Raw genomic sequence first — 9,817 nt, forward strand, 5'->3', positions numbered from 1 at the left:
CAGGTTGGATTTAACCGGATGCAGCTTAATCGGATTTGGATAGAGATGGAGAAGCCCTTGTGAAACACGGATTTGTATAACTTTATATCAAAACAGGATCAAGATTTATAGCTTAATTAACGAGAGTTGGATATAGTTGAATCCAGTGTCAGATTCGGATTTGGATACAGACTTGGACGTAAAATCACAAGACCGAACCCCACTCAACTAGGTACTTGGATCTTGCTTTCCTAACCAAATCCAACTAAACTGACTTGTGATCCATACCTCTCTCTCTCTCTCTCTCTCTATCTCTATCTCTCTCTCTCTCTCTCTCTCTCTCTATATATATATATATATATATATATAACACGTAGGAAAAATATTTGCTTCTAATGAAGGTGCGGAACTAATGAGCTAGATATCATAACTGCAAGTTATATCGACTCAATCTAACCACATAGATGTGTTCAACATGATTTATTTGCTAAGGATCAAGCCTTTGATCGTGATTTCTTGGTGTAAAAATATGATATTTTGAGTTATAAAATTTTGGCATATTGTGGGCGGTTGATTTTGGACCCTCTTTTAAAAACCTAATTATTTATCATAATCATATAATTCAAAATAAGTTTCTTACTAAACAAACCATGTAGATCATAATATTTGATCTACAAAAAAAAATGATTTCTGCTCATTAGTTTTTCACCTTCATTAATAGCCATTATTTACCTAATATATATATATATATATAAAAGAGAGAGAGAGAGAGAGGGGGGGGGGGAATTGGGGAAAATGAAGAGAACTACAGGGTGATGGGAAACCAAATTCCCATCTTTTTCATCTCCCGAGATTCAAACATCTTTATTTATGTCGCGAAAAATTAAGGTTTTCCTCGAAAACACACAACTTTTGATGCATTTTCACAGGGCCCACAGTAGCAATGCAAATGCTGCTCCCTTTCCTCACGGAAAAGGAGCTACAAAATCAACATTGAACCACCACTTTTCACGGTAATAATTCTAGTGTGTGTTGAGGGGCAGGCTCATCTTCTGCAGAAGAAAGCTATGATACAAACACCCCTTAAACCTTTAGATCTATGCCACACTCATATCCCATCTTGGCTCTCCTTTTGTATTCCTTTATATATTAGTCATATTGAAAACTTTATAAAAATAATTATATCTTGGCTCAAAAGAAGTTGAGGTCATATGCATACTTCATTGGAGGCCCATATTTTTTTATCATTGGAGGCCCTGAGCATGTGAAATATAAGTATTATATATATTTTTTCATTTGAGGCTCTAGGCGGTAGCCTCAAATCTCAAAGAAGCCAGCCGGTACTGTATCTTCATATCCACATCTGTATCCATATATATGACAGCTTTAAATACAAAATTAAAAAAGAGGTCCCTCAAACTCTCCTGAATCCAAACACTAGCATTAAGGGGTGTCAACGGGTCAGGTTTAGTTCAGACCCAAGTGAAACCAGACCTGACCCCAATTCTCGGGTATGGTATCAGTTCCTGACCCATCATAAGAGAAACCATACTTGGACCCGATAAGAACTACATGAACCAGACCCGGTAAAATAATATTCTTTTTATCATTGAAAAATTACATGTCTTAATCGAAACTCGGGCCAGGACCAAGTCTGGTATAAAATTTCACAAACTATACCTGAATCCATGTATTAACTCAAGTCTTAATCGGGTCTTCATATTTATCACTCATACCGGAACCCTATAGAGTTTGGTATAAGTCAAGTCTGGGTAAACCAGACCCATTAACTAGCATCCAAACAGACCTGTTGGATACACAAGGATATATCTGTCAATTCAAGATGCAAAATCATGACCTTTTGAGCTCAAAGTGGACTTGCTCATATGGCTGGTTCAGTGGGTGACACTTGAACAAATATTTAAATACTAAAAGCTTTGCTTTTGGCGCCATAGGCAACAAAATGATTCGATGCAGTGATGTTGATGGAACAACCATGCTGTAGTTCATCAGGGAGGGAAACCAAACCATTTAAAAATAGGAAAACCATGAACCTGTCATTTTTTAAAAAAGGAAAAAAGCCACAAGACATATATGGTTGGCCTTTAGCTTTTTTTTATTGTGAAAACTAGAGCACCCTTGTAGTTATAGGCATCACATGATTATAAAGAATCATGTGGCTCAATCTAAGGGGGCATCTACTTGTTAAAGTTAGGTGTGGAGCCCTAAGATCAAATATCATGTTCTTTTGGGGTTACTAGGGGTGTCAACGGGTCAGGTTTGATTTGGACCTATGTGGAACCAAATCCAGACCTGATTTATAATGACCGTACAAGTCCGGACTCGGTTTCAATCACACAACCATAAGAGAAACCATATCTAACAAATATCGTGAGATTTATGAAAACCTTGCGATAATATCATAAGAAATTGCCTAAAAGTTTAAAACGGCAATTTCTCGTGAGATTTTCAAAATATCATGAGATTTATGAAAAAAACAAAAATACCATGATTTAAACGCGATATTTATGTTTTAAACAGCTATTTATCATAAAAAAAATCATGTATTTTTATTTTTAAATATTTTTTATTAATATTTTCTTATAAAAAATATTTTTTATAATTTTGTATGTTTTTTTTATTGCCGAGATTTTGCCAAAAAATATGCAAGATTTATAAAAAAATTTCAATTTTTCACGAGTTTTTGACAAACAAGATTTTGCTGAAAAAAAAAAAACAATTGTCACTATGGCCGGAACTCATAAGGATTACATGAACCAGACTCGATGAAATAATAATTTTTATCTTTTTTTACATTAAAAATTACAGATCTTAAAGGAAACTTGAGTCGGGCTCGGGTCTGGTATGAAATTTCACAAATCATACTTGACTGCATATATTAATCATACCTTTCGGGTACCTTCTTATTTATCACCAAACCCTAGCCCTAAAGAGTTTGGAGACGAGTCCAGGTCAAATCCAACCCATTGACACCTCTATAGGCATTACTGTTTCTGCTTTCAAAGCCTCTTTGGCATTATTGCTGTGCATGTGCTCAAACTCTCTTTGTGATGGTGATGGAGAATCCAAGTGTGCTTTGATGACAAAACTAGTTTGGCTTTGAAAGTTCACAAGTTTGGAATAAGTTCTTTCTTTATTGGAAGATGCATTGGCTTTATCCCAATTTCTAGAACTAGCATATGGTACGTTTGTATGTCACTGAAATTCTGGAATTTCCTGTATTTTAGAATTTCCAGCTATCTGTCAGGATGCCATAAATACAGGATTATCAGTGGCATTCAAGTTAGGTTAATTTCCATCCATAGACAATCCAAAACTTTCATCAACTTAACCTACTAAAAATTGACAGCTTTAAATTCCAGGATATTCTGGATCTTTTTGTAGCAAAATGTATCATGGGTGTTTCTAATTTCCACGTCTTGTCTCTAGCATACATCATAGGGAACACCACTTTGAAAATTTAATGTGCTAAAAATTCCATCGAATTATGTGATTTTGAATCAATGCACAAATCTTGGTATTAGGAAAATCTTAACATGGAAAAATGTCGTGATAATTTATTTCTTTTTTTTTTTTGTTATTTGAGAATATCTAAAGAAAGTATTGGATATATAAGAAAATTATTAACATATTATATTCAATATTATAATACCATTTTTATAGTGATATTCTCAAAATAACAGATATTTTAAATATAGCACTTTTTTGGGTGATTACATTGGTTATTGAAAAGGGAAATTTTCAAATACCACCCAAGGATTTAGGTCTAATTCATGCGCTCACCAAAAGTTTGAAAATTCTCACCAAAGTTTTTGCTTTATTAAATGACCATGCTACCTGTATACCTTTCCCATATGAAAGGCCTATTTTTTAAGATTTTATTTTTTATTTTTTCATCTTCCTAACCCCTCTCTCTTGCATGAAAATAGCTAATTTGAGTTTGGGTCAAATGAGGATGCATTTAGTTAGAGTTTGGATATTTACCGGGTCAGCCATTGAGGAGCTGAAGTATATGATTTTTTAAGTTGCCAAACACGGACCCGGTTGTGCTATCATCTGGTTGGGTCATTGTCGGGTTTATTGGCTTTGTCGAATTTAAAGTTAATTATATGAAAGTTTTTCTGAAAATTGCTGCTAATAACAATTTGCTTGGTGTGGATGGCAGTAGATCAGGGAGAAACGGGCCCACCCTTCCTCGCCCTGTTTGGACCGTGGATGTAGGACATGAAACATGAATAGAGGCGGGGATGAAGGTTAAAGTCAAAACCCATGCGGGGATGGAGGCGAGGATGGACTTACGCTTTCCCCCGTCTTACCTTGCCCTGCTTCGCCCCATCCCCGATCCCCATTAGCAAAATGCTAAAATATTTTTTAAGGATGACAGTGGATCGAGGGAAAATGGGGCCCCATCCTCCCTCGCCCCGTTTAGACCGGGTATGGAGGACATGAAACGAGAATAGAGACGAGGATGAAGATTAAAATCAAAACCCGTGCGAAGATGGAAGGCAGAATTTTGAGATGAGGTTGGGGGAGGAGACCTTGTCCCCTGCCCCAGCCATGATCCCGGTCCACTGCCATAGTGGTGTTAGTCTCTTGCTTTTTATTGGGGAGATCAAGACTTAAATACATAAGATGCACACATTGACAACACTATTCATCTAGGGTCACATTTGCTCTAGAATAAGGGTAAATGAATAATTTTATCTCACCAACTATAAGGGTAAAATGCTAACTTCAAAATAGTTAGTGTTAACCCAAGGAGGACCCAACATTGATTTATGATTGAAGAAACTTGATTAAATAATGCTAAAACTTTGGTTGGAATTTGCAAATTCTTTGGTGTGTGCGGGCTGCCCATACGACCCTTTAAATATGTTAAGAGCCATGGAGTGAAAGCAAATAAACCGGTACAATAAAAAATATGTAAAAATGTAGGAAGAGATGCATTTATGAAAAGGAAGCATTCGGGTGTGAGGTATCCAGATATTAACCTGTTTCAATGAGTTATTAACATGATAATTTCAATCAGTAAAGGCATATATGTGTCGGGTTAATATTGGCTACTAACGAAGGTACCAAACTAATGAGCGAGACATCATAGGTGCAAGTTGTATAGACTCAATCTCACCACATGGTCGTGTTCAACATGGTTTGTTTGCTAAGGATCAAGCCTTGAATCATGCTTTTATGATGTAAAAATATGATCTTTTTAGTTATGAAATTTTGGCTATTGCTTTTTGGACCCCTTTAAAAGCCTAATTACTTGTCATAATCACGTAATTCAAAATAAGATTCTTTCACATTCATAACATTTGTTGTAAAATTATTGGGAATTTTTGAAGAAAAGAGTGATTTCTACTCATTAGTTATGTACCTTCATTGGTAGCAAATACTAACCCTATGTGTCTCAATGCTAGTATTCTCAACGAATGCAGCTTTTTAACTCTTCTTAGTTAAGCTATATTTGCAAAAGAAAGACTTTTAAAATTTAGAACTTAGGAAGGAGAATATTTACTTTTGTTTTTGAAAGGCTAGGAAGGAGAATATTTATGCTTTTATAAAAAGCCTAAACTTAAGGACGTGAGCCACAAATTTAAAGTACAACATTGAAATATGATTCCCCCAAGCCTTTAACTTACTCCAATGACTCCTGTTTTTGTGATTAAATTTGCCCATGGTTTTTGTACGATTTCTAGAGGCCATGGGGTGACCTAGTTCAAGAGAGAGATGAGGCAGGCATGTAGGCGGCACTCTACACTCTTGAGAGAGTTTTTTTTTTTTTGGAAGACGTGGAACCTTCGCCGAAGCGAGGAGAACCCCAAATGGGGGGCCACAACCACCCTGCCTTATGTGACCCACCTCGAAAAGTTATGGACACACCCATGCACCAGTGGGGTTTGATCCGGTGCCTTCGTCTCAGCACCTTCACAACCACCCCACTGGCCATGCATGCGACCCCCCGGGTGTGAGAGAGTTTTCTAAAATTTAATCTTTTTCTTTAAGTTGTTTTTATTTACAAAAGTTCTATACTACTTATAAAGGAGTGATGAAATGAAGGCAATTATATAGTTTGCACTTGATTATTCGTCTCTTTATGCTATTTAGTTCAGAATTATATATATTTTGCACTTGATTATTCTTCTATAGATTACAATTTACAAGTCAGTGCAAACATTCATCTATTTATAGGTAAAAAGTAGGTCAAGACGACAGTTTATATTATATAAACTAATTAGATCTCTAAAAATAGAGAGAATTAGGGAAGAAAAGGATCATTAAAGTTTTGGAATAAAGCCGCAAGAAGCAATATGATTGTAGACTAGACACCTTAATTTTGACTTATTTGGATCATGGGTAAATTGGATCTTGGATCAGATTTCTCAAACATATTGTTTCTGGTTCAAAAGAAGGTAGAATTAGCTTGCAATGTATTTTTGACCTACAAGAAGACATTTTTGATATTTTTATCAAAAAGGTCAAATATTCTAAAATGCATTACCTTACAAATAAAATAAACGTGAATCTAATTAGATGCCTTGGGAGGGATTTATTACCAAAACAGCAAAGTCTGCTCAAGACACGACATGTAGGCCCCATTTTAAATGCATTTTTTGGCCAGTCAAATTAATTTTTGGGTCTTGAGCTTAAAGTAAAAGTTGAAAATAAATTTGTTATCTTTCAAATAAAAAACAATTCACTTTAAAATGAGTTATGTTTTGGGAGTTAGAATAAAAACAAGAGTTGTCCAAAACGTGTTATTTTTTATCAATTTCACTTACTTAAATCATTGATTTTCAAGTCTTAGGCCTTCCAAAACCTTAGGATAAGCCTAGTAATCATGTAAAAACCCGTTTTCTTTCTCCTTAGGATAAGCCATATAGTCTCAACCAATCATGGCGTGTCACCTCATTTTTTTTTTCAACAAATAGAAACAATTTGCTGCATATCATTAAATCTGGATATCTTGATCCAAAATCCTATTTTTTTTTTAGGTCCAATATCGATTTAAAACTCTATAAATAGGGCAGTCCTCTCTCATTCTAGCCATCTAGAACTGGAGTAAGGTTACCTTGTAGAACTAAGACCCTACCTTAGCTTAGGTCAAACTTACTCTATTGAACCATCTAGCTCAGTCAAAGTAGTTCTAGGTCAACCTCCTAAGCTCACTGGGTCCACCCTGCTGGACTCATACCCATAGAGCCTCAACCCTGTGGAAGCTTGCTAGAAGCGTATCATGCTCCCAAAATCATCTAAGAGGGCTACGTGGTAAGCAAATTTTTTCATTTATTTTCATTAGATTAGATTTTCCTAACATGTCATAGTTTGTTTGTGTTTTTTTTTTTAACTTTGGTGGTCCCTAGCACCATTAAAATCTCGTTTTTTCATTTCAAAAGTCTGAAAAGAAGTACAGAGCACCGGTTACGCAAATAACCAAGCAATGAAGCGAAGGTGTTGATGGAGTTAATCCTTCGCCACTTGGGAAGAAAAGGTGATCAACTTGCAGGTCAAGCACTTACATTTTTTAAATTCTAATTTTAAAATCTTATTTATCTTTTTAAAACCTTTTTGGTATGATATCCAGCATATCCACAATGGTAAGGTGATAGACATTGTACTAGGGCTGGGAAATGAACCGAGTAGCTTGCAACTTGGCTTGGTTCAGCTGAATGAGACAAGCGCGAACAAAAGGTGCTTGGCTCGTGTAAGCTAGTAAGCACTTAACATATAGAATTTAGGTGTTCTATTTATTACAAGAGAGAGTTTTGTACATCTGGTTAGATTATATGGCATCGATGGGCATGGATTTCTACGGTGCCCAAAATTTGGAAACAAACATTGGAGCGTAGATTTACCTCGGTGGGCATGCCAAAATGCATGTTGGACCCCCTTTTCCACGGAAACGGTTCCCGGGGGTCCAATTCTATTTCCGCAGCAGTGGAATCCACCGAAGGGGGTGCCGCGGCACCCCATTCCGTGACATGCAAACGCCTCCTTAAGGTTTATATCCCATTGTTCAACTTTAGATTTTACACAACTTTTTCTCATGGCCCTGCTTGACTGGAGATGGAGCTCGACTCATCTAATTATGAGCTTGAGCTGAGTTAAATGGCAAACAAGAGGCAATTTTGAACAGCTAGTTAGAGTATATGGCATGTGAGAGAGAGGTATAAGGCTCAAATCCCATTGTTGGCAACCTTAAATTTTACACATTTCTTTACAAAACCAGCTTGTGGGTCGGCACGGTTTGAGATGGAGCTCAGATCGTCTAATTACGAGCATGAGCTGAGGCCACGCTTAGTTAAATAGTAAACGAGCCGAGCCCAAACAAGCTTGGCCCGGCTCGTTCGGCTTGTTTACCAGCCCTAGTTGTAGCTTTAGATAATAAGGAATGACCAAAGGATGATGAGAAACCAATTAGATCTCCATCTCTTAGCTTTTTCATGGCTATTTAGTTGGTAGCTTCTTCATGGTTAGTTTCCCATCTCATTTGGGCCAACAATCTTTTCTTTTTTGGCTTTCAAGCAAGTACTGTCACGAACTTGACGGTGTGAAGTTTGGTGAAGATAGGTCTACACCTTCCATGAGAATCATTTTCTCACCCAAAATGAGAGAATGTTTCTCACTGGCTCCATTGTCTCGCATCAAAGCAAACATGAGAGCGGGGCATGAGAAAATGACTCTCATTTGCTGCTAGAATCAGAATCACAAGGGAATTGCAAGCTGTTTCATACGATTCCAATTCACATTTGTTTTGGAATCTTATGGTGGGCAGCAAAGCAAACATACTCTTGATTCTGCCCACTATGCCTTGTCCTAGTAGGTGTCTGTGTCATTTCTATTCTGCATGTACAATCCTCTCAAGTAATCCAGTCAACTCCTTTCCCACCTTTAAAAAAAAAACGATTCCAAACCCGGTGATCCATCAGTTGATGAAAGATCCCAATGCACAAAAATGCATGTTGGGTCTTTGAAACAGTTCGAATCATTTCCATAATAATCAGTTTAATCTGTTTTATCGAGAACCTTTCCTACAATATAGAATTAGTCTAACGAGCTACTACAATGGAAGCGTTTCAGCTACCTTTATTGCCAGCAACTGAAGGATAGGGTTACAAGTTCCTTCCTTTCGTTGATGCATGGGCTTTCGGTGAACTACTTAGACTTAAAACAGAACCATAAATCATAGGAACGCAGACTAAAGCGAATCAAATTCATATACCAGATGGATCACCTCACCATATATAAAACATAATTTATCTTTCAATTCCTTCTAATTGAGCTTTTAGATCTGTCATGATACCTCTAGAAGTAGAAAGAACTACAACCTCTATCCCACCATGATGGCAGTGTGTGGCGGCTCCATTTGAAATTCCAGAACCTTGTCCACCAAAGAGGCTAGATACTGAACTGGGCGCTGCATCACAACTACATATCTGTCAAAACAGGTTTGATAAACTAGTCTGAATTGATCAGGTAGAATCCAATGCATGCCCAATCTGAACCCGGATAACTATAAAACTCGTTAAGAAGAGAGCATGTACACTGAATTTGGTAGGACTTAGCCAGATCCAGATCCAAATTCAGGAAAAGACCCCATGCTTGTAGTCCCATCCCCAAGGGATTCCAAGTCACCAAGTCAGAAACCTTACTAATTGTGTTGGTGACAATTCTCTAGCCGCTCGCCAACTGTGCATCCCTAACCTATGGGGTATGTTGTGATATATTGGTATCGACTATCGCGGATATGAACTTCACCAATAAATTCTAGACAGTCATTGGTAATTAATGTCTAAAAAGAAGAAAAAAAAAACTTGTG

The sequence above is a fragment of the Nuphar pumila genome, chromosome 12 (assembly GCF_984573655.1).
Source record: "Nuphar pumila chromosome 12, dmNupPumi1.hap1.1, whole genome shotgun sequence".
NCBI classification, from domain to species: Eukaryota; Viridiplantae; Streptophyta; class Magnoliopsida; order Nymphaeales; family Nymphaeaceae; genus Nuphar; species Nuphar pumila.